At 39.0% G+C, this 27,507-nt stretch overlaps 2 pseudogenes; both read left to right on the forward strand.

Moving 5' to 3' along the window:
- Positions 1–189: 189 nt before the first annotated feature.
- LOC108409593 (cytochrome P450 2C23-like) lies at positions 190–27,501 on the forward strand (annotated as a pseudogene).
- On the forward strand, positions 3,874–11,406 carry LOC140850521 (cytochrome P450 2C44-like; annotated as a pseudogene).
- Positions 27,502–27,507: the final 6 nt, after the last annotated feature.

Genomic DNA, 27,507 nt, shown 5'->3' on the forward strand with positions numbered 1-27,507 from the left:
AAAATCAAAAGTTGCAGATTTTGTGAATGAGAGTTGGGAAAGATAAGAATCTTTCTTAATTCCAAACCACAGCAAAGTAAATAAGCCAAACCAATTCTAGTTTTTTCCCCAAGTCCAAGAACTCAGCCCAACCTTTGGCTGGCAGGTCACACCCCCTGCACAAGACTTTGCTAATAAGCAATCTGGACAGTTCCTGCCCTGATGCAGCTGAGATGGAGCTGCTGGGAATCACTACTCTTGCTCTTATGATTAGTGTCACTTGCCTGGTTTTCTTTCTTGTGCAGAAGAAAAGTGACAAAGGCAGCAGGCTTCCCACTGGCCCAACTCCCCTGCCAACAATGGAAATATGATGCAGCTAAATCTCAAGGACGTTCCTGCATCTCTCGCCAAGGTAAGGGGACTTCATTCTGGGTCCAGCCATCTCCAAGTGAGTAACCATCTTCCAGCTCTTCAGGTCATTGCCAATCTTTTAGTTTTGTGTGTCTGTTTCTGTATTACAAGACAGATATCCTCTTTCTTTTTGGACTGCATCACTTTAGGGTAGGTAGTAAGGTGTATCAATCTAATTTGAGCTATAGGTTGAATTCTAGTGAATGAGAAAATTCTGAGATAAGAACATATTTTAATTAAAGGCTTCCAATACCCTCAGCATATAATACCAAAAGACAAGCCCAGCAAATATAAAAATGTAATAAATCTCCTTTTTTATTATTATTACTACTGTTTTATACTGAATGATCTGTGGGATCGTTGTGATATTTTGTGATCCTCCTTCTAAAAAGTGATCTCCACTCCCTCTGCAGCATCTTGCTTTGGCACAGTTCAGCTCTGGCACCCTGACTAAAATTCATTCCTTTGGAAATACTTTTCAGGGAAAAGATATTATCTCCATGAGTTCATTGTGCAAGAATGTATTCTCTAGAACCACCTAAATATCCATTGAAAGGTGGATAAAGAAATTGTGATACACATATACACACACCCACAGGAATATTATTTAGCCTTAAAAAAGAAACTCCTTTCCTTTACAACAACATGGATGGCTCTGGAGGACATTATCCTAATAAGTGATATAAGCCAGACACAGAAGGACAAATATTGCATGATCTCACAAGGGACCTAAATTAGTCAAACTTGTAGAAATAGAGAATAGAATATTGGTTGCCAGAGGCTGAGGGGCAGGAGAAATGCTGTGGTGTTGGTCCAGTTTGCTATAAAATGAAATGTCATGTCACAATTGCCAAAAGGGAAGAATATAGTGCACAACTTGGGGAATTGGGCCTTTTTCTTAGGTGCATGGTATGTCATTTATATTAACAGAAAACCATGTAAACTGACACAGATTCAGGTAAATGATTAAATGCTATAGTAAAAGCTTAAAAAAAACCCTTTTCTGATTATTTCTATCATCTCTGTGAAATAAAGAGCAAAGACATCAGCTGAGGGTGAGGTAGAGAGAAGAGCTGGCAGTTTGTACCCCAAAAGAGACACTCTCATTCAGAGGGACAAAGGAAGCAAGTTCTTTTCTGGGTCAGAGAAAAGATACAAAGTGACAAAATTCTCCTCTGTTTAAGTCCAAGTAGAAGAGAAAAAGGCAGAAAGAAAAAAAAATAGGTGGCAAGTTCAGTAAGTTTGATCTCTTAGAAATAATTATTATAAATAAAAAATAGGAGATTACAACATACAAGTGGATTTTTTAATGTAATTTTATTTTGCAGCCATTTATTTAGAACTCAAACATGTTCCCATTCCATTATATAGTCCCCTATAACTAATTTCAAAAGGCTGCTCTGAAATGCTCTGGATGTAGGATAAGTTAGAAAGCCAACCCCCAATTGCTAGTTGTTTTAGTACTCTATTTTCCCTCTTGGAACAGTGCTATCATAAATACATAGATTTCATCCTTTTTTATACCTGCTTACTGAGCTGTTCTCCAAGCCCTGATCCTGGCTGCTTCTTCCTCATCTGTAGTTTTACCCTAAGTGTTACCTCCCCATAGATTCCTGACCTCTCTGTTTTATTAAGTTCCCCCATCATCCAGCACAGTGCACTCTTTATCACTGTCATGGAATTATGCTCAACCTGTATTGCAAATGTAGTTTGTTTGGCTGTTTACTACCTGTCACTTTCACTAGACTCTAGGTTCCCTGAGGGATCCTGGGCTGTGCACAGGGTCTGTCATAGTAAAGGCACTTAGTAAATAATTGCTCAGTGGTTGTGTATGAAAGAAAGAATAAATCCATGACTATACCCCAGGTCAATTCCTAAAATGGAATTGATGGAGCAAAGGCTAAGCCACATGTAAATTATTACTTAATTTCTGCCCATGCCTCCAATGGAGAGATTTCACAGTAGCACTTATGCAACCACTTGCATCTCTTTCCAGCTGGCCAAAGAGTATGGCTCTGTTTACACCCTGTACCTTGGATCCTGTCCCCTGTGGTCTTACATGGATATGAAGGTGAGGGAAGCTGCAACTGATCAGGGTGACAAATGCAGACAACATCTTCCAATTACTGAAGATACCCAAAAAGGATATGGTATGTTTCAAATCAAAATACAGTTTGATTTCCTTGGCAAAAAAAAAGAAAATCTGATAACTAACTTAATGAGTGTCTGTAGTGTACCAAGCAACTGATAGGTGCTGCAATACTGCTGTGCAGTTCTGATGCCAACTAACCAGAGTCAGTGCAGATGCCATGTGTTAAGGGTAGTGTCCCTAACAAGACTGCCCCCACTTCAGATGCCAGCCACAAGTTGAGGGGCTCCTAGGTCACCCACACTTTTGACCAACTGGCTAAAAATTCCTGAATAAGTTGATTACATGGGCTGTATGTGAGCTGTAAAATTAATTTTTAACTAAAGCTGGAGGCTGCTTGGCTGGATTGAGTTTAAGAGGGGAAAAAAATATTGCTTAAGAAATTGCAAGCATTACAGCTCTCAGAAGATTGGTTTCCAAACTTCCTATAAAATTCTTGTTACTGCTTCTTGCTTGCATATGATGGGAACAGATAATTCAGCTCTTCCTTTCCTAAACTTTCTATTCTGGAAAATAAGAAAGAGAAGACCCATTCACTGATATTTTAGTTTTCCTTCTGTATTAGTTTCCTAGGGCTGCCATACAAAGTACCAAAAATTGCATATAAACCTTACTACAACAGAACTTCATTGTCTCGCAGTTTTGGAAGCTAAAAGTCTGAGATCTAGAAGTCATTGAGGTTGGTTCCTTCTAAGAGTTGGAAGGAGAATTTGTTTCATCCCTGTCTCCTAGATTCTGGTGCTTTGCTGGCAGTCTTTGGTGATCCTTGGCTTGTAGATGCTCTGCCTTCATCCTAACGTAGGCTGATGAAAGCTCTTGTTAAAGTTGTCCTTTCCTCGCATTAGCTCAGCCTTTTGACCCTACCTTCACCTTTGCCTGTGCTCCCTGCAATGCGATACACTCCATCCTATTCAGATGGCTCTTTTCGTATAAGAATGAGACTTTCTTCTCCCTGATGAGTTTGTTAACTAAAAAATTGAAGCAAATAAACTCTCCATAGAACAATGTAAGGCCAAGGCTGTACCTGCACTTGTGGTTGATTTTATTGGTTCACTGGTAGCTGGCAGGCAGGCAAAGGGCTTTGAGTACCCTGACCTACACTGTGAGCAAAGTGACAATGTGAGTACTGGTACCTTCCCTCCACATATGTTGAGTGAATGAGTGCAATGTCTCTTATCCCAGCATCTATGGAATAGATGCTTTTCTCTATGGATTTACTCACATGAGAGAAGATAGAATATTCCCAGTTCTCTATGTTTCTCTTAAGGCCCCTAAGTTCCCCTCCATGACTGCTGGGTTGGCCAAAATTGGGTTGAGCAAGGAGGTGAGATGTGATGATCACCCTCCCTTTTTCTTCTGCTTGGCCGCTGGAGGAAGGGATTCTGCACAAAGCATTTTCAATAAGGCTTAATGGTATTAAATATTTCATTTTGGGAAAAGTGAAGGACCATCAAGAATCCATGGACCATAATAACCCTTGAGGCTGCAGTGGTTGTTTCCTTGGCAAGATGGAGCAGGCACTGTGCACCACGTCTTTGCCTGATAAGAGCTATAGTTCATCATTCCACCGAGGTGCCTGAAAGCATAATCACACTATGGAAGTAATTCTTGAGATTTTGGTATTTTATGGCAATGGTGTACACTATTATCATTAATAACATTCAAAAATAGTCCACAGCCCTTTTTTTCCTTTGCTTTTCTTTTCCTACACTTGGACATTAGCCTTTAAATGTTCTTGATATATATTTTAGATGAGCGACATGATGTATGTATATATAATGGTATGAAGAAATTGAGTGAAGAAAAATTTGAGTCAGAGTTTAAAAAATAAGCTAATTTAAAAACCTCAAATTTAAAATCCAGTAGTATTAAAAGCCCACCAAAAATAATCAGCAATGAAAATAATTTAAATCTAGTGAAATACAGAAACTTGTATTAGCTTAACTGGTATTATACCATTAAACATTCATTCATTCAACAAATTCTTAATGTCAGATACTAGCCTAGGGTTGGGAATATAGCAACAAAAAAAACTTAATCCCTATTATTTTTGATATAGTTATTTTAAAATAGAAAGGTCACTCGCTGTTCTTAAGGCCTGGATTAATTTATTTTCCAAATACTTTGTAGCTCCCATGTAAAAAGTTTTAAGTTGAAATGTCCCATATCTACAAGTAGAAATGCCATTAATAATGATGAGAGTCCCAGCAGGTGGAGCTGGGAATGTCTAGGTTTGTGTAAGTTACAGAAACAGACCAGTCATGAACCAGAGATTTCTCCACATTGTGCTCACATGGACCTTATCATTTGGTCTCTTATTTCATAAAAGGATTAAAGAAGATACCCTTCACAGAGTATTTGTATATGTGAGGCATTGTTCCAAGAGCTTCCACCCATTAACTCTTAATCTTTATAATAACTGTATGGGCTATGTTCTATTTCTTTTTAATCCCAGTTTCATGGATGATGAAACTGAGTAAAGAAGTAAAGTAACTTGCCAAGGGCTCACATCTGTTCATTGACTATCCAGAGATTAACCTGGAAGGTTCAATTCCACCACCAATATTTTTATTCACCACACTACAGTGTACAAATGGAGCCCATTACTAGTGAAAGGGTGTGATGTGAAGCTCTGATAAGCCACTGCCTTCTTTTCAACTCATGTAGCCATTAACTCTAACATTTACAGAGGAAACACAACACAGTCTGAATATGATGGGAGAACTTAGCAACTTTTGGATCAAATTTGTTTCAGCAAGAACAGAGATAACCAGGAGCACCCTGAGATCCAGGCCCCTGCTCCTAATGAAGCACCCAGATATGGAAGGTACAACAGATATTCTGGTGATCAAATAAAAATGAGAGCATGACACTAGGTGAGGGTGGGCAGGTAACTGCTGACAGTGACTGCTCCACTTTCTCTGGGCCATCCATGTGGCTTTGCTTTTGTAGCTCAGAATTTTATCTAATGATTCTGATAAGGAAGAGAGACCTCTTTTGGAATTTAAAGGCTTTCATTTAAGTTAAAAACAGAGGAGCTGCAAGAAGCTGAAAGCTTTTCCTTTAAGATGGGGAACAAGACAAGGATACCCATTCTCCCTACTTTTATTCAACATAGTACTGGACGTCCTAGCCATGCCAATCAGACAACATAAAAAAAATGAAAGGCATCCAGATTGGTAAAGAAGAAGTTAAACTGTCATTGTTTGCAGATGACATGATATTGTATGTAAAAACCCTAAAGAATTCACCCCAAAACTACTAGAACTAATAGCTGAATTCAGCAAAGTTGCAGGATACAAAATTAATACACAGAAATCTGTTGCTTTCCTATATACTAATGATGAACTAGCAGAAAGAGAAATCAGGAAAACAATTCCATTCACAATTGCATCAAAGAGAATAAAATACCTAGGAATAAGAGAAATCAAAGAAGACACCAATAAATGGAAATATGTCCCATGCTCATGGATAGGAAGAATTAATATTGTCAAAATGGCCATCCTGCCTAAAGCAATCTACAGATTCAATGCAATCCCTATTAAAATACCAATAGCATTCTTCAATGAACTAGAGCAAGTAGTTCTAAAATTCGTATGGAACCACAAAAGACCCTGAATAGCCAAAACCAAAACAATCCTGAGAAGGAAGAATAAAGCTGGGGGGATTACGCTCTTCAACTTCAAGCTCTACTACAAAGCCACAGTAATCAAGATAATTTGGTACTGGCACAAGAACAGACCCATAGACCAATGGAACAGACTAGAGAGCCCAGATATAAACTCAAGCATATATGGTCAATTAATATACAATAAAGGAGCCATGGATATACAGTGGGGAAATGACAGCCTCTTCAACAACTGGTGTTGGCAAAACTGGACAGCTACGTGTAAGAGAATGAAACTGGATTATTGTCTAACCCCATACACAAAAGTAAACTCAAAATGGATCAAAGATCTGAATGTAAGTCATGAAACCATAAAACCCTTAGAAGAAAACATAGGTAAAAATCTCTTGAATATAAACATGAGCAACTTTTTCCTGAATACATTTCTTCAGGCAAGGGAAACAAAAGCAAAAATTAACAAATGGGACTACATCAAACTAAAAAGCTGTACAAAAAAAGGACACCATCAGTAGAACAAAAAGGCATCCTGCAGTATGACAGAATATATTTGTAAACAACATATCTGACAAGGGGTTTACATCCTAAATATATAAAGAACTCACATGCCTCAACACCCAAAAAGCAAATAACTGAATTAAAAAATGGGCAGAGGATATGAACAGACACTTCTCCAAAGAAGAAATTCAGATGGCCAACAGGCACATGAAAAAATGCTCCACATGGCTAATTATCAGGGAAATGCAAATTAAAGCTACAATGAATATCACCTCACACCAGTTAGGATGGCCAACATTGAAAAGACAAGGAACAACAAATGCTGGCGAGGATGTGGAGAAAGGGGAACCCTTCTAAACTGCTAGTGGGAATGTAAATTAGCCCAAACATTATGGAAAGCAATATGGAGGTCCCTCAAAAAACTAAAAATAGAAATACCATTTGACCCAGGAATTCCACTCCTAGGATTTATCCAAAGAAAACAAGATCTCAGATTCAAAAAGACAATGCACCCCTATGTTTATTGCAGCACTATTTATAATAGCCAAGACATGGAAGCAACCCAAGTGTCCATCAGTAGATGAATGGATAAAGAAGATGTGATATATATACACAATGGAATATTATTCAGCTATAAGAAGAAAACAATACCATTTGCAACAACATGGATGGAGCTAGAGGGTATTATGCTCAGTGAAATAAGCCAGGTGGAGAAGGAGAAGTACCAAATGATTTCCCTCATTTGTGGAATATAACAACGAAGCAAAACTGAAGGAACAAAACAGCAGCAGACTCACAGACTCCAAGAAGGGACTAGCAGTTACCAAAGGGGAGGGGTGGGGGAGTGTGGGGAAGGAGAGAGGGAGAAGGGGATTGAGGGGTATTATGATTAGTACACATGGGTTGTGGGGGGTCACTGGGAAGATATTGTAGCACAGAGAAGACAAGTATTGACTCTGTGGCATCTTACTATGCTGACGGACAGTGACGTCAATGGTGTATCGTGGGGACTTGATAATATGGGTGAATATAGTAACCACAGTGTTTTTCATCTGAAACCTTCATAAGAATATCAGTAATACATATATACATACATGTGAGTTCCCTTCATAAGAGTGTGCATCAGTGATACATACATACATAATACATATATACATACATACATACATAAAACAAAACCAAACAAGCAAACAAAAACTGAGAGGCTTCTGAATCCTAAGTCTTACATACACAATTCAGTGTCTAAGAGCAAGCTCTGATTAGATGAAGGACACAGGGGTTTCCCAAGCTGGATTCTCATTCTGGATCTGCTAACACTTGGCTGTGTGACCTCAAGCCACTTATTTCTTCTTGTAGGCCTCTGTTTTCCCATCCTGAAAATGTACCAGACTCCCCAAAGGGCATTTTTAGTTGTGATATAATTAAAAACTCAAAAATGAAGTTGTAGTATTTAGATTTTCTCAAGCACATTCTCAGAACACAGGCCTTAGGAAGCAAGTGTTTGCATTGCTCAACAAAATTATGTTTACCATTCCCACAAAACATAGGAGAGTGGATGAAGCTGACAAAGGAGATACTCCTGCCAGTGACGATTAAACATTTTCCATCTACGGCTGCTTTGCCAGAAATCATGGGATAAGCCTTAATCCCTCACAAAGGTCCCTCCTCACCTGTACATGAGAACAAACCAATTAAGACAGGAGATTGAGGACATACCTGACCCAGGCTTTACATTTCCTGGAGGAAAGTCTAATATTTGCAGCAAAATAGAAATTAGAAATTCCGTCAGGAAGAGAGCCATGGGCTGTTAAGCAACATGTCTGATCTTAGGAGCCTTTTCTAGGCCACCTTCTGTTGCACATTGCAAACATTACCAAGTCTCCAAGGAACACATCTTGTGAGTTGTATTCATGATCCCTGTCTGTGCAGCCTAAGTTCATGAAGAAATTGACCATATGATTGGATGCAACCAGAGCCCCTGAAGGAAGGACAAGATGAAGCTGCCCTATACAGAGGATGTGTTGCATGGGATACAAAGATACATCACCCTCCTTGATCCAGGATACAAAATTCAGGCAATAACCAGCCATCCCCAAGGTTAGATGTGTGTAGGAGGGGCAGCATGATACCTCAGTGGGGCCTGTGAGAGGCTTCTCGGTTCTGTTGTAGGAGGATAGGCAGTCAAGAGTCATGGAAAAAACACAAGGTCGGAGTTCCATGGTCTGGATTGAAATCTGTCACTGCCATACAGTGTACCTTCAGACCATTCTGTCACCTCTGTGGCCCTGTGTCTGTGTGCCCTCCTAGGATGGGGGAGGCTAACCTGGGGTTTCCAAGGCTCCTCCCACTCTCATATAGAATGTATTAAGGGAGCAGTGTTTTCCATTAATGAGAATCTTGTGTGAACTGAAATCTGATTTTTCATGATGGATTAAAAAAAGTGGAAGAGATGAAAAACATGTCTGCAACTCAGGTGATCAAGCCAAGCGTCAATCTTCTTTAACCCAAATTCTCTCACATGCTAGGACCTCACGTACAGGATGTTTGGGATATTCGTTCTCCTGACAGTTACCATTTGTAGAGCACTTAGCATTTATCAAGACATTCATGTGCATACTGGAGATGTAGTCAATTTTCTGTGTGATTAAGGGCTTGGGTTTTACATTTGAATAGTTTTTCAGAGCATAGTAGAGGAAGAAAATGTGCCAAACCTGACCAAAATAGTACAAAACAGGAACAGCCACCAATCTTACATATAGCAGAGCAAAAGTCTATTAACACATTAAGCCTAGCATCACATTAAAAATACTACACCACCACCAAATGAAGATAATGAGAAACACAAGAATGGTCTAACACCAGAAAACAGTTTAATAAAATTCGCCATATAAGCAGAACTTAAGGGAAAGCCACATGATAATCCATTTGTAAAGAAATGTTTTTGATAATATTCAATGTGAACTTATGAGTTTTTAACCTTTAGTAAAATAGGAATAGAAGAATACCTCTTTAGCCAGAGAAAACATATTTCCCAAATCATGGTTATTGATGAAAGACTAAAAGCATTCCCATTAGTATCAGGAATAAGACCTGGCTACCCACCACTACTAATATTATTCAAGTAATATTAGAAAAGGGTAATAAGAGATAAATTTAAAAGGAGCAAATTTGTAGATTAAATAATTTTATCTAGAAAACACAGGAAAATTAACTGTAGCATCATTGCAAAACTAGAATTATTCAGTCATTAGATACAAATTTACTGTTTAAAAAACATTTGCCACCCTATCTAAAATAACTATTTAAAAAATATAATTGAGACAAATTTCCATTAATATAAACGATAAAATACTTATCAATAAACTAAACAATTTGCAATCTCTATAGAAAGAAAACTTTAAAATGTTAATGAGAAAAATAAGAAAATAAGAACTCAAATAAGAAAAATCTGCCTCGAAAAAGAAACAAAGTCACAAGACAAGTGACAAACTGAAAGGAAATTTTGCATAGTTCATAGAACAAAGAACTAATTACTGAAAAATAAAATGAACTCCTATAGTCAGTATGAACAAAACCCCAAACCAACAGATACAGTGCAAAGGAAACAAAATTAAAATTTGAATAAAACTAATTACAAATGGTTTAAAAATGTTTAAAAATATACTCACAAAACAATATATATTGAAAGTAAAAATTGTAAAGAAACATTTTTACTTGTCATATGTTGGCAGGATGTGGAAAAGCATATGTTTTTTGGTAGTAGCATAAATTGGTGTAACCTCTATGGAAGGAAATGTGGCAATATCTATCAAAATTTAAAATATATGTACAATTTGACAAGCACTTCCACTACTAAGAATTTATCATTCATGTAATTTTCCCAAGAAGCAGAATATTCACTGCAGTAATATTTGTGATATTTGAAGACTGGGAAATTCCTGTTAATTTTAGAAGGACTTTAAAAATTCCTTTATTTCCACAAAACAGAGTACTAAGTAAGCTACAGAACACTATAGAGTGCTACTATTTGTGTGAAAATAGTGGGGGATACATATGTGTTAGTTTACTTGTTTTTATCTATAAGATATCTCCTAAAGGATATATTGTAAACTGGTAAGAGTGCTTATTATATCAAGAAGGAAACCAGAGAACCTGTATATAGGAAAAGAAGAGACTTATTTCCCTTCATACCCTTTTGTACATTTTTTTTGTATTTTATACCATGTGCAAGTATTGACCTACTCCAATAGTTGTAAAATAATGTTTAGGAAATACAAAATAAAAATGAAAAAGAGAGCTTTCATTTATGTGAGAACTTCATGATCAGATAGAACTTAGGTCAAATCCTAACCATACCACTTCTAAAATAATAAGCTCAAGTAATTTATTTCTCTTTTGTGAACCTCAATTTACTCATCTATACAATGTTAATGAGAAGAGAGCCTACTGGATATGGTTGAAATGGGAATTAATTCATAGATTATTGCCAAGAGAACAGTGACCCAGAGAGAAGAGCAGCAACAATTGCCCCAGCAGTGGGCTCGTGGAGTTTCAGCATGAATCAAGTGTTTCATCCTTCTCCTGATGTTCTACTCTGATTAAAGCTTGGGAAAGAGACCCAGAAACACAGTCCTGTATGGAGAATGGGCTACCCAGGAGCTGTTATTACCAGCTAGTGCCTCGCCACCCAGAGCGTCCACCACCAAACTCCCCTCCAAACTCTATAGATGGCAGGAAGAAGTAGGAAAAGACCAAACCAGAAATGAATAACCCAGAAAGTCAAGGCCCTAGTGAGCTACTCTACTCTTGCCTTTTGTCCTATATCGCTGCACATCTCTACACATTCAAACACCATTTTCCTAACGCACAAATCTACTTCAAAACAACAGAGTAGTACAGAACTTTACTGAAGATTCCTTGGGGATATGGAAGGAGAGGAAAACCCCACATGTCACAAAGCAAAACATCGTATCAAAATCCCTTTTAACATCTCTTTTGACCCCACACTTCTACTTCTTCAGCATCGGTCCAAATCTTCCTCTTCTTTTTTCTCTCTGATTGTAAAGTCCCTTTCCACTCAGATCCTACTGACAAGCTGACTTTCTCCTCCTCCCTTTCTCCCCTTCACTTTTTTAGTTCAAACAATTTAGTTTCTTGCATTGACATCTATGCCTATTCCCAACTAACAATATCACAACAGAAAAAAGCTATAAAAAAAGAAATCCCGACAATTGCAACAACATGGATGGATATCAAGAGTATTATGCTCAGTGAAGGGTATTATGCTTCAGATGGGGAAAGACAAATACCACTTATTTGTGGAAAATAAATACAAAGCAAAACAGCATGAACAAAAAGGCATTAGATTCATAGACACTGAGAAGTGACTAGTGGTTACCATGCGGGGAGGGTTTGCAGGAGTGGGTGGGGAGGTTGAGGGGGATAAAGGTGCACAAAGATTCTCAGTCATAATATAAGTTGGCCAGGGACATAGTAGTATAGCATGGAGAATATAGTCAATGATTCTGTAACATCTTTCTATGTTGATAGTAACTGCACTAGTGGGGGTGAGGATTTAATAATACAGGTAACTGATGAACCACTGTGTTGTATATTTGAAACCAGTAGAAGATTGTATATCAACAATACTTCAATAAAAAATAACACTCAAAAACTAAAAAATAAATATAAAACAAATAATATCTTCCAGTTAGTAAGTTAGGCACTGTGCCAAATATTATACATGCATTATTCTATTTTAATCTCCCACCAACAGTATGAGATATATAGAGACGACAAAACTGATGTTTCAAGGTTAAGAAACTTGACCATGTTTACTCAGCTAGAAATAACAAAACTCAAATCTGAATTCAAGTGTCTTACAGTGAATCCCATGTATTCAATCACTTGGCCATATATCCCACTTGAGAGCACACCAATCTATCTATACAACCAAGAGAAATTTGGCCCTAAGCCATTGAATTATCTTTGATAGCTCAGTTCCATGGGAGCCCTCATCTAAAGCAAAAGACATTGGTCTTTTAAATCTTGAAGGATTGAACAGCAGCAAGAAACTAAGCTACTCTCCATTGCTTTAGATCAGTGTGGAAGCAATATGTAACCTTCATCTCCCCTTCAGGCCCTGGCTTATACAGAGCTGTCTGAAGACCTGGCCCTGCTCGCACTGCTCCTGGAACCTTGGTTTTCTTGGAATTCCAAACTCCTGGATCTAATCTTTTGAATAATCTAATCTTAACCTTGAAACATCAGTTTTGTCATCTCTGTATATCTCACTTGGAAACTGAGCCTGTATGCCAGTAGGGAGTCCTCCCTGTCCCAAGAAGTAACAACTCTTTGGGAAATTTCCAAATTTACCTAGTGCCAATAAATGACCTGCCTGGTTCCTTAATCTTTTCCCTTAAACATATAGAGGCTTCTAGATGATTTTAGTCTTCATTTCGCTCCTGGCAGTCTCCTGTAGCATTCACTCCAAGTTAAGAAGATACAAACACATATTCTAAATGTCATACAGAAATGCAAGGAACCCAGAATAGCCAAAACAAGCTTGAAAGAAGAATAAACTACAGTTACTGTAAAATATTGGCATACAAACAGAAGTAAACCCTCACATTTATGGTCAATTGATTTTCAACAAGGGTATCAAAACAACCTAATAGGGAAAGAATAGTCTTTTCCACACATGGTGCTGTGACAACTGGATATTCACATGCAAAATAATGAAGTTGAACCTCTTCCTTAAACCATATACAAAAATTAACTCCAAGTGGATCATAGACCTAGATGTAAGAGTTAAAAACTACAGAACTTTTAGAAGTAAACATAGGAATAAATCTTCATGACCTTGGGTTAGCCCTTGGTTTCTTTAAATGACCAAAAGCACAAGTGACAAAAGAAAAACCAGATAAACTGGACTTCATCACAATTTGAAACTTTGGTGCTTCAAAGGACAACATCAGAAAGTGAAAAGATAACCTACAGAATGGGTAAAATTATTTGCAAATTATATCTGATAAGGGAAATGTACCCAAACATACAAAGAATCCTTATGCCTCAACAATAAAAAGACAAATAACCCAATTTAAAAATGGGTTATTTTTAATTTACCCATTAACATAGATTAACAAACATTAACAAAGATTAACATAGACATTTCTCCAAAGGAGATATACAAATGGCCCATAAATCAACAAAAAGAGTCTTCAGATCACTAGTCCCCAGAGTAATGCAAATCAAAACCACATGAGATACTATTTCATACCCATTAAAATGGCTAGAATAAAAAAGACAGTCAATATTAAGTGTTTATGAGAACATGGAGAAGTTGGAATCCTCATACATTTCTGATGGAAATGTAAAATCGTGCAGCTATTCTAGAAAACAGTTTGGCAGTTCCTTAAAATGCTAATCATAAAGTTACCATATGACCCAGCAATATCATTTCAGGAGAAATGAAAACACATGTCCACAAAAAAAATCTGTACAAGAATGTTCACTGTAGTGTTATTCATAATAACCGATAAGTAAAAACAACCCAAATGTCCATCAACTGGTGAATGGATAAATGAAAAGTGGTATATCCATACAATGGTACACAAGAAAAAATGAAATGATATATGCTGTAACATAGATGAAATTTGAAAACACTCTGCTAAGTGAAAGAAGACACAAAAGACCACAAAGTGTATGATTCCACTTACACGAAATGTCCAGAACAGGCAAATCCACAGAGACAGAAAATGGATTAGTGGTTGCTTAGGGCTGGAGAGTGATTGGAAATGGGTAGAGTTTCCTGGGGGGGAGATGAAAATATTCTAAAATTAGGTTACAAGTTATGATCACACAACTCTATGTATTCTAAAAACCACCAAGATGTATACTTAAATGGGTGAATTTTATAATATGTGAGTTATCTTAATAAAGCTATAGAAAAAAGAATAGGTGTACAAGCTTGAAATCATTAATAACCAGCACAAATTGTCCTGGCAAAATAAAAGCATGATGATGGGTAAGTAGCATGATAATTTACGGCTCATTAGTATCTTGATCCTGCAGGGTGTGCAGAGGTCAAAATGCAGACTCAAGATAATATCCCAGCTCAAGGCATGTTGGAATGTCAGAAGTATGCAATTACAACAGACCAGAAAGGAAGAGGGGAAGGTCCTAGTACCAGGCATAGCCAGAACTGGAGGAATTGGGCTATGTACAGGAAGCCAACAATCCAATCTAGAGTTTCCAAGGGGGCTTGGCAAACTCAGGCTTGACTGAGGCTGATGTTGATATAGGAGGAAGAGACAGGAGAGATGGATTCAATTTTGTGCTTAGGCCCTACTAGGTAAACAGTAGGTATTTCTACAAATTTGCAATCACAGCAAGAAAGATTTAGGACAAAATACCTTTGGCCTTAGTAATGTCAAATTTTGAGTCTCAAAGACCTTTACATAATGGGTACAAAAAATAATATATTCAGAGTGGTTAGTACTAGCTCTGAATTTTCAGTGAAGCTGAACACAAATTCAAATTTATAATCATTTGAGATTAAATAACCCTCATTAATCTTCCATTCTCAGGGCTCTTATAAACCAAACTCAAGAAGCTTGCTCAGTCCTCTCTTTCCTCATTATCTTTTCTGTTAGTTTCTAACACAGAAGAAATATGTTTGATCTTCAATAGTGATCCAGGTATTCAACTGAAAAAAATTATTTTTGGTTTTAGATACCAATTATTTTTGTCTTTAGAGTTAGTGTTTGCTTCAGGAGGGAGCAGAATAGAATAAAGCTAATAGATTTTGAAATCTGATCGTTTGTGACATATTATAGCTGTGTGACTTTGGAGAGGTCTAGACTTTCTCTTAACTTTATGTAAAAAATAGAATCAGTAACACCTACCTTCCAAGATTAGAAGGTACAGGATTAGTGTTAATGTATGTATTTTCCCTGGCAATTAGGAGGGGCTTTAAATTATGGTTGCTATTATCAAGTTATTTAAAATTCTCCCATAGTCAATGCAAATTTAGGTTTTAGGTATCCTTTGTAAGTCATTCATTGCTTTCTTCCACTGTTTTCCAGTTTAAAGTATTAAATTCCAGGCTTAGCCACTATTCAATCAGTCAATATTTGTTATTTTATTTCTTTGGTATGATAGTGACATGTTGGATTTCTTATACCTCTTATTGTAATATTATATTTTTCTGACTCTAAGATGCCCTCTGTTTTAAGATACATTCCAGTTTCAGAGACATTAAACTGAAAAAAAAAAGCACTTTATAGTCAATGAAATACAGTTGCCCTCTACTACGATCATAGTTTGTTAACAGACTGCTCAAAGTCTAAGATACGTAGTGTTTTTATCCCAGATGACCACATCATTTAGAGTCAGGCTCCTCTTTTTCAGTTATCCTTGTGCCTGATACCCTGATATCTGATATGATATCATATCAGTAGACACACATTAGTTTTTTCAAACTCAGAAAAAAACACTTTAATCAACAAGGAAGATTACACATGTACAGGCTATTGACAAATTAGGCAACACTGGTACACAGAATGGATTCAGAGTCCATGCCGTGCGTGCTTTCCATTGGCTAGAGGGCAATCTGAGTCACCATGTCACTGAACCAATGATTGCCCTGTTGGAAATAGGGCTCGTTGGGGCACAAGGGAGAGTCTGGGTTTCTGGAATTCCACTTAGTCATTTCCTGCCCTGTTCTAAAGTCAACAAAATGTCAATGCAGAGGAGATAGTTCATTTTTTTTACTACTTTTCAACATTTGTCTATTACCTGTTAATATACTAAGTTTAGGCTAGCGACTGAATGTCTAGAAACAAATAAGATACTGTCCCTAGCCTTAACAGTCTTATATTTTAATCAGGGAAGGGAAACAAATAAGCCAACTATTATAGCATAAAGATATGTCTGGGGAGAGATATGTACGGTATTATGGAAGCACAAAGGAGGGACACTGAAATAAGACCCGAGGCAACTGATAGGGAAGGTTTAGAGAAAATGATGTTGGAATTTAGTTTTGAAACACAGTTAGCTTCCAAATGGAGCAAGAGGACATATTCAAAACATTTATGTTGGTAGTGTTAAAAAACAAAATTCAACCAGGGTCAGGTAAATTTGAATATCTAATTGGTTTTATTAAGTGATTCATGAATGGAGCAGAAATTCCATCTAGCAAGTAGAGAAAGACTCTGAAGGGTTGTACAAAATGGAAGGTTTTTATAGACAGGGGGGTGGGGCCAAAAGTTATTAACAAAAGAAGATAAGGGATTGTTTCCAGTAAGGTTACCTTCCCTTAGAGGGGGAAGGGGACTTAGCAGATGATCTCACTAGGAAGTTCCAAACTGACTGGTTTAAAATTCCACTCCCGGGAGACACTGAAACTGTAGTTAGGCTGGTCATTAAGCCCCAGTTTGGTGACTGGGCATAGGAAAAGTGACCCCAGGTGGGGTCTGTGTTTTCCTTTTTAACAGTGTATTTTACCATAATTTTAAAAATTGGAGGGAAAAAATGCAACGGCTTTTGAAAGATTGCAAGTTGTTGGTACAGCTAGCAGGAAGGAGAGGTGTCAGGGAGGAGAGGCTACCTGTCGTAGGAAAGGCAGTAAACAGTAGGTCCTGGGGGTCTTGTCACAAGGGAAAGAAGTGTGGACTTCACTATGGAGACGGGAGAACCAGTAAAGGATCGGAACAGTGGAAGGGAGGGGAAGCAGGAGACAAGATGTGGTTTGCATTGAAGAGCAGGCCGGCTGGGACGTGTGCAGTGGGAGGGAATTGAATCCCAGGCAGCAGGACAGACCCAGGCGAGGTGGATGAAGGCAGAACTGAAGCAGAGCCCACGGAGGTGAGGAACAAGGAGTGATTGTGAAGGTCATCAAGAAAGTCATCCTCACTGAGAGGACTTAGTGAGTGCATTTGGGAAATGGGTGAGACAGAATTCAGAATGGCTCCCATGTTTTTGACTTGGGCAACAGGTGGTGCCATTTCCCAAGAGGAGCAGCTACAGGGGATGAGAAGCCGCCTTTAAGTTCAAACAGGTGGCACTTGAGATTCCTGAGGCATAGGCAAAGGGCAAAGCATCCTAGTCAAGTCAAAAAGAAAATAATAAATACAGGGAACATAGCAACTCTACAAAGATACAGCATATATATAGCACTCCACAGTTATACAAACCTGTTACTGAAAAGTGAGACATGATTGGAGCAGACAGTGGCGGTGGGGGTGGGGAACAGGTCAGAGGGGTGTTTGTCTGGAGAGGAGCAGCAGCCTGTTTATGGAGAGCCCTGAAAATCCAACGCTGGAGGTTGGGCTAGATTCAAGGAGTACAGGAAATCCCAGAAAGATTTCACCTTCTATAAAACCCCAGAGGGGTTCCATTTAGAAGAAAACATTCAAGAATATTTATTCTGGCAAATTGGAGTTAGAGATAGTGGGAAAAGGACATTTTGAATTCACTTACAACTCTTGAAATCACTGAAAGCAAAATTACAAGGCAAAAAATTAAAAAAGAAACTTCCAACCTTTAATAAGGTGTTAAAAAACAAAATCCATCCATGTAATTTGGAAGATATACTAGCTTTTAGTAAGTGATTCATGGATCAGGCAGCATCCCCTCTAGCAAGCAGAGAGATGTTTCAAGGATTGCACAAAATCCTTGACAGTTTTCATAGACGGGATTGGGGGAAAGTTATCAGCAGAAGAGAAGAAGAGATTAGGAGAAAGAGCAGGGGAGTCTTATAATGAAGATGACCCCAGCTTCTTTTAGGGAAGGTGGAAAAGGTGCATGTGAATTATTTTACTGATGTGTTGACCAGACAGTTCCCGACTGACTACATTCCTGGGGGAGGTTGAAACTGTAATCAGATTTAAGTGTCAGGCCCTGGTGTGGGTGACTTGGCCAAGCAAAAGTGACACCACAGTGGACCTGTGTCTTTCTTTTTAAAAGAGGAAACAGTTTTAAAACAAAACTGTGAAGAATGACTGCCACATGAGGTGAATTTTAAGCTAAAATATGTGAAAACAGAGAGCTGACACATCCCTGCAGACTCTGGGAAAGAAATTAACTTACCCCAAATTAAGCATCATGTTCTTGGGAAGTGCATCCAGTGATCTTCTGTGGATAACTGAAAAGGTCTAAGGTCTAACTAAGGGATGGGTCAGAGATGGTCAATGTCCTGCATTATCTGCCCTCTCTTTGAATTGTAACAGAGTCTCTGATTTTAGCCAGTCTGGGGTAAAGACTACGTTTATCTGCTTCCCTTGCATGTAGGCATGACCCTGTGACTAGCTTCTAGACTATGAGATATAAATGGAAGCCATGTGTAAAAGTGTGGGAACTTTACTTTTGTTTTTACATCTTGAGCAGCTTTATTGATGTATAATGCACACACCACATGTAAATGGAATCTCCCACCATGTGGCTTGTTGTGCCTGACTTCTTTCATTTTGCATAATGTTTTCTAGGTCCATTCATGCTTTAGCATGTATCAGTACCTCATTTCTTTTTATTGCCAAATATGCATATGCCACACTCTGTTTATCCATTCCCACCACAGTGTGAGAGAGTGGGAAGTTTGCTTTTCAAGGAAGAAGACCTGTCCTTCCTAGTAGCTGGAATGCAAACACTGTGGTGAGGTGGGAGCTTCTGTCTGGACAATAAGGTGAATGTGTGTTGAGACTGGTAGAGCAACAAGCTACCATTTGGTGATCACAATGGCCTTGAACTGCTTGCTTCCAAACTCCGTTTATGTGAGAAAGGAGTAAAGCTATATAGTCACTTGGAGTTTTCTATCTAATCCTAATGGATATGGGGTGTTGGTGGCAGGAAACACTCCTGGAAAATCAGAGGATATCACAGAAGCCATTCAGGAAGGCAGAACAGTGGGGAGGTCACTGAAGAAAGAACTCAGGAAGAAAAATAGAAGAGAAAAATAAAACCATTACAGAGAACTCGGCACAGCCTTAAAGCACCAGAGTACATGGATTTTTATAAGAACTTTGATGTCAAGACCAGAACAGACAGAGGCACTGATAGCCTTGATTTTATGGCAGGCTTTGACTAGTAAACAAAAGTTACTTTAAAGGCTAGGTAAATGCCCTTGGAAAAGGTATCAATATCATGGAAAAAATAAAAAAATTTAGGTCTAAATTATACTTCTGCTGAGCTCTTTTTCCATCTCTACAAATTTTCTGCTTAATACTTAAGTAATGATGGAATATGGATGGAATATGAAATTTCTCTTCTGAAAACAAAGGGAGGAAGAGAAGCCATAGTTTAAAAAAATATGTTAAACATTGTATAGAGTTAAAATCTAAAAGACAGCTAACATTTGTGAGAATTATGGACATGGAACTGAATATAAGTATTATACCAACAGTGATGTGAATAATAAAAATCTGGAGGCATTTGACTGCAAAAGAGGTTTCAGGAGGAGAGCTACTTTCATGCCATTTCCTCTGTGTAAAGCTCTCTGGTGGGTTCCCATTACTCTTAGAATAAAATCTGAACTTGCCAAGGGAATGAGGTGCAGGCTCACCTCCCTACTCTCCTCTTGCCGGGGTGGCCTCCTTGGTCTTCAAGCTCCTGCACTGGCCAGCTCCCCAGTCCTGAAACAGCCAGCCTGCCCTGCCTGAGCATGTGTGTGGGCTCTTCCATCTGCCTGGATGGCTCTCTGTCCCCAGAGACTCACCTGACTGACTCCTTTGTTGAGTCAAATCTCAAGTCCAATGTCACGGCCCCCAATCACAGGCCATCTCTGATCCCAGCCTGAACCAGCTACCCCCAACCCACCCTAGCCTACCTCGGGCCAGTCTCTATCACCATGCCCTGTTTTGCTTTCTTCATAAGTAAAATTTGAAAATGTCTCATTCATCATGTATTTATTATTATTTTTTGCCCCATATATATACGCACACACACAGTCACTCATACTGAGAGAAGGGATCTTGCCTGTCTTCTTATTTGTCCTGTACATCAGACCTTACCACAAAGCATTCAATATATTTTTATTGAATGAGTAAATGAACAAAAATATCACATGGCTACATGAATGTACACAACATGTCAAAATTCATTGAGTTGTACATTTTATTGTAGGTACCTCAATTAAAAAAAATTAAATCACAGCATGGATTAAATAGTTACCATCTAAAGATGAAATATATGGTTGAAAAAACATAGCACAAACAATCATCATCCCTTAATGATTTCTATCCTTTTTTTTAGAGCCATTAGTTGGCAACTATTATTTCGTCTTGTGAAGAAGATATTTTTCTAAAGGTAAGCAATTCCTTCAGCTTTATTTCAACTTCTTTTTCTTATGTTAAATATAAGAAATATTCAATATAGTAATTTTTATTTTTAAAGGCATAATAGCTGTGATACCCTTTTTTTGTAAAGTTATTTATCCTTCTATCTGAAAATTCATTCATTTAACAAACGTTTGAGTACCTAGAATGTGCTAAGCATTATTTCTAAGAGTTGAGGACAAAGCAATGAAAAAAACAAGACAGTAATCCTTTCCTTCGTGTAAATTACATTTTACTGGTAGGTTCAGACAACAACAGAAAGGAACAAATAATAATATAATATGCTTTAGGTAATGCTAAGGATTATGAAGAAGAATTAGGTTAAAAAGGTAGCGAATGATCAGGGGTAGCTGCCAGGGACTAGTTTAGGTAGGAAGATCAGGGCACCACTCTAAGGTGGTGGTATTTGAGCATGGACTTAAATGAGATAAAGGGAAAATCCATGCAAAGATTTAGAAGAGCATTCCAGGCAGGGAAAATAGCAAGTATAAAGGCCCTGGTGCAGAAATAAGCCTATTATATCCCAGGAATGGAAAGGACATGGCAGTTGTTCCTATGGGGCCTTTGTGTCAATGTAAGAATTTTTTATTTTAAGTATGATAGGAAATCACTGAAATGTTTTGAGTTGGAAAGCAACTTGATTTGTATTTTAAAAACACTGGCTACTATGTAAGGAATAAAACTGGTGGGGCAAAATGGAAACAGGGAAAATATTTGAGGAGGCTGTTGTCATGAGCCCAGTAAGAAATCACATGGTCACCTGGACTAGGGTGACAGTGGCCAAGGTGAGAGAAGTAATCAGCTCCAGATGTATTTCAAAGTAAAGTCAGTATAACTTGCTGTTATAGGTAGTGAGACATAAAGAGGGATTGGGATGAGTCCTAAGAAATTGGATCAGTCATGGTAATATTTGCTAATTTGGAGAAGCAGAAGAGGAAAGGAATAGATTTTAAAAGTCATCTCAATAGGATTGATTGTCACCAATTGGTAACAGTGGTTTTTCCTAGCTGATGGGATGTGAGGGTAGAATCTTTTTTTTTTTTTTGGTATTATTAGTATACAATCACATGAGCAACATTATGGTTACTAGATTCCTCCCATTAACAAGTCCCTACCACATACCCCATTATAGTCACTGCCCATCAGCATAGTAAGATGCTATAAGTCAGGTAGTATCTTATTTTTATCTTCGAACTTTTCTATGTTGTTGGCATTTTTAAAACAAATGTATTTCATTTTTACATAAACATATGAAGATATTTTTAAAAAGAGTTATTTTTCAGGTGCCCTTAAGAATGGTAAGCCATATTGGAGGCAATCAATACTCTGATTAAAATAAACAGGAGATAAGACCCAGCATTATGAAGGGAGGCCTCTTTAGATGAGACAATGTAACCAGGCCAAAGTGACAGAGGTATTCTGGTGTTGTGGAAAGCACCCAGGCTTTGGAGTCAGAAAGCTAATTTAATCTCCGGATTTGCCAAATATAAATTATATGATCTGGGAAAATCATTTAAATTTTAGGGGTTCTCACATATGTAAACAGTCTCTCAAGAAAGACTAAAGTAAAGATCAAATAGTATTATGTGGGTAAAAGCATTTAATTCATTCAGTCACTCACTTGTTTAACATTTATTGGTAAGTTACTAGGTGCTAGACCCTGCTCTAGTTGCTGGACACGCATTAGGAAATAAAAGATTGATCAGTTCTCTGCCAGTAAGATACTTATATCCTTAGAGAAGACAATGAACAGACAAATACACGATATGTCAGATGATAAGAAGTGTTCTGGAGAAATACTAAGCAGGGCAAGGTGAAAAGGGAGTGCTGAATGACAGGATTGGTTTCTCCTCGTCCTGTTGACCCACAGTCATTTGGTACCATTTGTGGACAGTTTCTGTCTGTAAGCCTCTGCTCAGGCTCCAGGGACTGGAAGCCGGTGGGTGGTGTTAGGTTCATATGCCTATTAGAAATCATAGTGGAGATGTGAGGTAGGCAGTTAGAAATACAGTTCTGGAGTTCAGAGAAGTGGAAGCAAGAGGTAAAAACTTGAGAGTCATCAGCTTATGGTGGGGTTTGTGGATGAGGCCATCTGGGGGTAAGTGCAGGTAAAGAAAAGAAATTCAAGAACAGACCTTGGCTGCCTCCAATAGGGTCAGGGTCATAGGAGGGATCAACAAGCCCTTTCCTCTCAAAAACTGTCCCCAAACACATACCCCCCCACCCCACAGTTTCCATCTCACTAACATCTGTCCATTCAGCTGTCAGATTTCAGTGCATGCATTACTTTGTTTGTTTTTTAGCTTACCCAGCACATTGTTCTGAGATTAAATGGTGAACAGTAAGATACATTAGCCTTGGCCAAAATTGAGTTTGCCTTCTACTAGTGGAGATAATCAGTAAACAAACAAGAAAAGAAATAAGATAATTACAGACTGGTAAGTCAAATACTTTGATTGAAATAAACAGGAGATAAGACATGAGGGGAGGCCTCTTTAGGTGAGATGATCAAGGGAAGGTCTCTGCGGGCAGTTGATCATTGTGCTAAGGTGAGAAGCATAAGATGCGCTGGGAGAAGAACATTCCAGGCAATGAGAATTGGAAAGGGTTTGACTTTCCTCACTTTACTCAAGACTGACTTTCCTCACTCTCCATGCGTGGCCAGGATCTTTTTGCCCTACTCTGTCATAATACTTAAAATCCAAATTATCTCTCAGAGAGTGATCGCTGATTTGAATTGAGCTGGACTCGATTCATTTGTAGGTCCAGCCCACTAATATTTATTAAGCAGGCTTAATACTTAATACATTGAGATTACTCGCATGAGCTCAGAGTTATTGCTGGAGGATAGAAAGAAATTTTACAACTAGAATAATTGGAGGTGTGGGTTGGGAAGCTGGTTCATTTGCCTGGAGAAGGTCCACTCTTTGTCTCCCTCTCTCCCTTCCCCTCCTTCCTCTCACCTTTGTTAGGGCCCAGTGGGGGCTCACAGAGGAGGAAGGATGATTGAAGTAAGTATCCTTCTACCTCCTCCTGACACTTTGCAAGTTTTGTGCACTTATTTATTTGCTCACATCTCTCACTTGGGTTCTTTCTCCTTGTCTGCATTCCCTGGAGTTAGCTGAGTAGGACATGGGGCTCACAGTGCCAGAGGGCATGGGCACCTCCACTACTCACTAGTTAGGTGACTCTGGGAAAATCCCTCCTCCAAAGTGGGATTCCAGCACCCTTCTCCTCTGGCTGTTGTGAGGAATAAATAAGGAGCTAGCTGGTCCCTTGTCAGACAATGTAGAATTGTGAAGTATTATTACTGTTGCCTGAAGTGGAGTGGAGACTTGGCCCAGCAGGGGCAGCTCTGAGGACACTGAGAACCCAGAAAAAGGGAGCACCTAAAAGCTGGGTGAGGAGAGGACAGAGAATCCTGGAGATGCGGTTCGGGCTGGTCTGACATGGTCCTGTGCAGGGCTGGCTTCCCAGAGTTTGAGTCAAGCTCCTGGGAGGAGGTAGACAGGTACACTTTCTGTCTCAGCTTCAGGGACCCCTCCATGCCTGGGGCCCAGCTCTGTCCAAGACTTAAGGTATTAAAGGGTGTGGTAGTTTCCTATTGCTGTGGTAAAAAAAATTACCACAAGTGTAGTGGCTTAAAACAACCCAAATTAATTATTCTACAGTTCAGGAGATTAGAAACCTAAAATGGGTCTCTCTGGACTAAAATCATGATGCTGGCAGGGCTGCATTCTTTTCTGGAGGCTCTAGGTGAGAATAAGTCTCCTTGCCTTTTGTGGTTTTTAGAGGCTGCTTGCATTCCTTGACTCATAGGCCCTTTCATGCATCTTCCAAGCCAGCCATGGACCGCTGAGTCTTTCTCACATCACATCACTCTGACTCTGACCCTCCTGCCTTCCTCTTTCACTTATAAGGATGCTTGTGATTACAGTGGGCCTGCCTGGACAATCCTTCCATCTCAGGATCAGCTGATCACCAACCTTTGTTCCATCTGCAGACGGCAGTCTTCACTGCCATGTAACATAACATATTCACAGATTCCAGGGATCAGGTTGTGGACATCTTTTGGGGGCCATTATTACACCTACTGCAAGGGGAGACAGGACTCTGATCTAGTTCAACTCCCACATATCCTCCAGCAAGCCCTCCCTGACCCTCCAAAACTAAGTTACATGACCCTACTTGGTGGCCCCATGTGGTTCCATCCATCACTCTTCTCCCAGTGTTGTGCTTGTTCACTGATCTGTATCTTTGAGGACAGAGACTGCCTTTTCTGCTCTTGATTGTCTGTCTCTTCACTAGAATATAAGCACCTCAAGGGCAGGCATCTTTGTTGGTTTTATTTTAGACTGAAAATAAGAAGTAAAGCCTTTAGCCTTTAGTAGTAAAGGCTCTCTGTATATCTGTTGAATGAATGAATCATGTCCCCATCACCAGCACAGTCTATATCACAGAGTACATACTTAATGATCCTTGCTAATAATATTTTTTGAGCCCTTACTATGTGCAAAGGGCTTGCATACATTATATTATTTGACCCACACAACTCATGAGGAAGGAGCTGTTTTTTCTCCATGCTGTAGAGAGAAATGTCATAAAGAAACTGAGGTTTAGAGAAGTTAATTAATTTGCCCAAAGCCGAATGGCCTAAGAGGGAGCTGAACTTGTATTTAAAATTATATCCTTCTGCATTATGCTAAGTGAAATAAAACTGAGGAAGACAAATACTGTATGATCTCACTTATATATGGAAACTAAAAGAGCCAAACTCAAACAGTAGAATGATGGTTTCCGGGGGCTTGGGGTGGGGGAAAGGAGATGTTGGTCAAAAGGTACCTCCAGTCATAAGGTGAGTAAGTTCTGGGGATCTACTATGCAGCATGGTGACTATAGTTAACAATACTGTATTATATACTTGAAAGAAGAGAGTAGATCTTAAATGTTCTCTCTCTCTCTCTCACACACACACACACACACACACACACACACACAGATAACTAAGGTGATGGAGATGTTAACCCTGTTGTGGTAATGATTTTGCAAGATATGCACATGTCAATCCATCAAGCCATACACCTTCAGTGTACACAATGTTATATATGTGTCATATGTCCAGGAAGTTGGAAACAATTTTTAAGTATCATATGCTTCTGACACTGAAGCTCTTTCGACTTCAATTTTGAGGAACGTTGTATACACTCTGGTTTCAGGACACATGCTCTGGTACTCTGTGTAGAATTCCAGGAAGGGACAACCTCAGTCTGATACTCAGAGAGCATTCCCAGTTTACAACAACCTGAAGTCCAAACATGCAAGGAGGGGGATCCTCTCCTAGAGAATGGGGATTATCTGTTAAGTATGAGCAAGGTTTCCGTAAGAACTACCAGAAAATTGGCAATCCTTCTATAGAGGAGCAATTTCGTGTTATCTGGGAGCTGCTAAGCCAAGCCTTCAGTAGTCACAGTAGATACTGTCCTAGATCAAGGAGAACACTGACAATGCGTGACAGAACTAGTGATGTGTTCTGAGCCTTCTCTCTTGATTCCCTGCCTTTGCCACATAGGGTATCTCATCAGAAAATTATTGGATTTTAGCAGTCGTGGGTGTAAGGCAGAAGCCTGGTGGTTCTACAAATTTGGTACTTATCTTGGGCCCACCGTCTGGACTATCTGTGGGCCAGACTGTCCTGGCTATATAGTATTCACCCAATGTATCCAAGAGGGAGTAACTGTCTTTACTGACATATTATAAAAGCATAGAATTTCCTTGGGAAAGTTTCTAAGGCAAAGCAGCAGGATGCACAAGGGAAAGTCAATAATGGGTTCACTTGTTCATTCATTCAACAAATGTGCACCAGTGTCAGGCTCTGGGCTAAGGCTGATGACCATCCTGGAAGGGCAGGAATGGTGTGTCAGCAGGGCTGCAATCGATTCTGGCACTAACACCTAGCGTAGTGGCTAAGTACCTAACAGGCAAAGCAATAAGCATTGGAGATACAAAGACTCATTGTAGCGGCGGTTGCAAGGGAGGTGAGGAAGACCCAGGATCTGGAGTTGGGTAAGCTACCTGGGGAAACAGCATGAGCAGAGCAGGAATCTGCAATGAGGCCATGCTCAGAAGACAGTAGGTGGTGCAGGGCTGCACTGGAATGAGGGACAGGATGACAAGTCCCAAGTGGACCTGGTCGGAAGGACCTGAAGACCAGGCTGAGGCATTTGGGTTTTATGCTATAGTGCATGAAGATCCACTGAAACTTTGTTTTTTAAAAGCAATGTTATTGAGGTATAATTTACATACCATAAAATTCACTCATTTTAAAACAGATCCTACCATCGCAACAACATGGACGGAGCTAGAGGGTATTATGCTCAGTGAAATAAGTCAGGTGGAGAAAGACAAGTACCAAATGATTTCACTCAGATGTGGAGTATAAGAACAAAAGAAAACTGAAGGAACAAAACAGCAGCAGAAGCACAGAACCCAAGAATGGACTAACAGTTACCAAAGGG

The sequence above is a fragment of the Manis javanica genome, chromosome 7 (genome assembly GCF_040802235.1).
Source record: "Manis javanica isolate MJ-LG chromosome 7, MJ_LKY, whole genome shotgun sequence".
NCBI classification, from domain to species: Eukaryota; Metazoa; Chordata; class Mammalia; order Pholidota; family Manidae; genus Manis; species Manis javanica.